The sequence below is a fragment of the Elephantulus edwardii genome, unplaced genomic scaffold (genome assembly GCF_000299155.1).
Source record: "Elephantulus edwardii isolate Elephantulus edwardi_28Jun2011 unplaced genomic scaffold, EleEdw1.0 scaffold00028, whole genome shotgun sequence".
NCBI classification, from domain to species: domain Eukaryota; kingdom Metazoa; phylum Chordata; class Mammalia; order Macroscelidea; family Macroscelididae; genus Elephantulus; species Elephantulus edwardii.
The window spans coordinates 2,673,458-2,676,505 of NW_006399778.1; positions in this window are offsets into that span (position 1 = coordinate 2,673,458).

Genomic DNA, 3,048 nt, shown 5'->3' on the forward strand with positions numbered 1-3,048 from the left:
AATAAACACGGGTGTGCATCAGGTTTTCTTTTATAGACCAGAAAAACCAAGGCAATGAAATCAGTCTAAAAGTTGACAGAATACAAAACCAGACCAAACAAATTGGGCAGCTTCTTGTATCTCTGTAACAGAAAGCAACCCAATATATCAAGAGGGAATGCGACACAGATGCTCACCAGGGACTACACTCAGCGCAAGCTCCTAGGTCAGAGCACCTTAAGAAGGAACCAGCAGTCTTTTTCCAGTGCACACAGCCCCTGTGATGTTGTGTCGTCTGTGGCAGTACGAGAAATCCCTCTTCCACAGGGAGCTATTGACAAGTAGTTCAATTCCAAAAGAGGGTTTTTCAAATTGCCTCTCTCTGTAGGCTTCCCTGAGGGCTGGCCATTAGGAGAATTTTCTGGCTGTACCTGTAAAGGAAAAGGAAAACTTCAGAGGCCCTAAAACAAAATGAAATAATTCCATTTTAAAGAATCTTTAAGCAAAAAAGAAAATCATGGTTGTTGAAATATTTCAGTTCCACTTTTAAAAATCAGGGTAGACAAAATTCCTTCTTTAATATTCTAAATTTTTACTTTGGATCCATTAATATCAGAATCAGTCTAAGTAAAATGAATCACCTACTCATTCACCAAAAGTTCTACTCTTTATAGATTTTCCTAGATCTCTGAACAACAAAATGGTCTCCAAATGACAAAATGTCAGATTTAGATTCAATAGATTTGGAAGAAAGTATGAAATGATGCAGACATAGAAAGAAAAATTAGGGGAAATCTTCTCATCAAATATAAATTTAACAATTTGGTAGCTAAAGAGTCCTAGTGGTAAATTAGATAAAGCATTCAACTGCTAAGCAAAATATTGACAGTTCAAATTCACTAGCTACTTTGCATAAGAATGTCATCTGCTTTATAAAGATTTAGTCTTGGAAACCCAATGGAACAGTTCTACTCTCTCTTATACAATTACTATGAAATTGGAATCACCTAGATGGCAGTTGTTATTGTGTGCTGTCACGTTAGAAATGACCCATAGCTGACCTTCCAGTGCATTTTCAGAGGCAATAAATCTCATGAGAGGAGACTGTCCACCCTTCTCCCTAGGGGAAGCTGATGGATTCAAACTGCTTTCCTTTGGGATTACAGCACAGTTTCTTACCACTAGGTCACCAGAGCTCTCTAGATGGCAGTGTTAGGAGCCATCGAGTCAAGTATAATTCATAGTGACCCTATGAACAACAGATCAGAACCTTGTTCTATCCTGTGCCATCCTCACAATCTCTAGCTGCAGTCATGGTGTCAACCCACTTGCTTGTGGGTCTTCCTCTCTTTCACTGACCCTCCATCTTTGAAAGTATGATGTCCCTCTCCAAGAAATAATTTCTCCTCCTACATGCTCAAAATATATGGGATGATGCTTCATCATCTTTGCCTCAAAGGAGCACTGGTTGCACCTTCTCTAAGATTTATCTGTTTGTTCTTTTTGCAGTCCATGGGATTTTCAGCACTCTTCTCCAACACCAAAATTCAAAGGCATCAACTCTTCTTTGGTCATCCTTAGTCATTGGCTAGCTCTCAGCAGCATAGCAAGTGATTGAAAAGACACACACTGAATCAGATACACCTTATTCCTCAAACTGACATGATTGCTCCTCAATAATTTGGAAAGGTTCTTGACTACAGACAGGGCAATACATCTCCTGACTACTAATACCAAGTGTATTGATTGTGGATCCAAGACGAAGTAGTGGACAGTTTCAATCTTTTCTCCATTTATCATGGTGTTTGACCAGAAGGCCGTCCAGAACAGAGCATGGAAACACCACATGGTTCAAAATCAGGAAATGAATGTGTGACGGATGCAGTTTTTTCTCTCTCCATATCTTTTCAATCTATATGCAAAATAGATCATTCAGGAGCCTAGAGTTTATGAGGAGGAATGTAACATCAGGACTCAGGGAAGACTCATCAACAACCTGCACTATCAGATGATACAATATTGAATTCCAAAACTGAGGAGGACCTGAAGTGTTTGCTACAGAACAAGGATTGTAGTCTTCAATATGGATTGAAGCTCACTATCAAGAAGACAAAGATTTTCACCACTGGGCCAACAGGCAACACTATGATAGATGAAGAAGAGATTGAGGTTGTTAACAATATCAGCTTGCTTGGCTCCATAAACAACATTCTTGGCACCAGTAGTTAGGAAATCAAAAGATAAATTGCCTTAGGGAAATGTGCTGTCAAGAGACCTTGCTAAAGTGCTAAAGAGCAATGATACCAGTCTGGAGACTAAGGTGTGCCTGATTCATGCCATGGTTTTCACCATTATTTGCTATGCATCAGAGAGCTGGACTATGATTTAGGTGACAGAAAAAGAATCAATATTTTGAATTGTGGTGCTGCAGAAGAATATAGAACAGACCATGGACTGCCAAGAGAATAAACAAGTCTGACCTGGAGAGGGTGAAACCAAGCTGCTCATTGGAGGCAAGGATTTTGAAGTTCCAGCTCACATATTTTAGTCATGTGGCCAGGAGAGACCAGTCCTTGGAAAAGGGCATCATGTTTTGAAGTGTGGAGAGACAGCACAGGTGAAGACTACCCTGATGAGATGGTATGGGGTTTATTGTTCAATATGACTTCTCTAGCTCTTATTTGATGTTGCTATGTGGATGGGTGGAACTATGGTAATGAGGCATGTTTGCCTATAAACAAAGGGATTAGCTGTTGACCATTCCACAATGAGATTTACAAGGGGATTGGCTAGTCTACCAATAAATTGAAGACCTCCAGCTGCAGAGACAGGAATCTGTCCTCACCAGAAGAGAGAATTCTTCCCCCAGCCAGAGAAGAGAGACCTCCTCCAAACCAGTGAAATGTATTACATGCTTTGGAAGGGCAGTTGCAGTAATGACTGAACTGGAGAATTGATGTCAAATGAGACTCTGGGGAGGGGGGAAGGAAAGCTAATAGTGGCAGGACCGAGAACTTTGGTGGGTGGTTGGGGGAAGGAAGCCAACATTGGCAGGACTGAGAGCTTGAG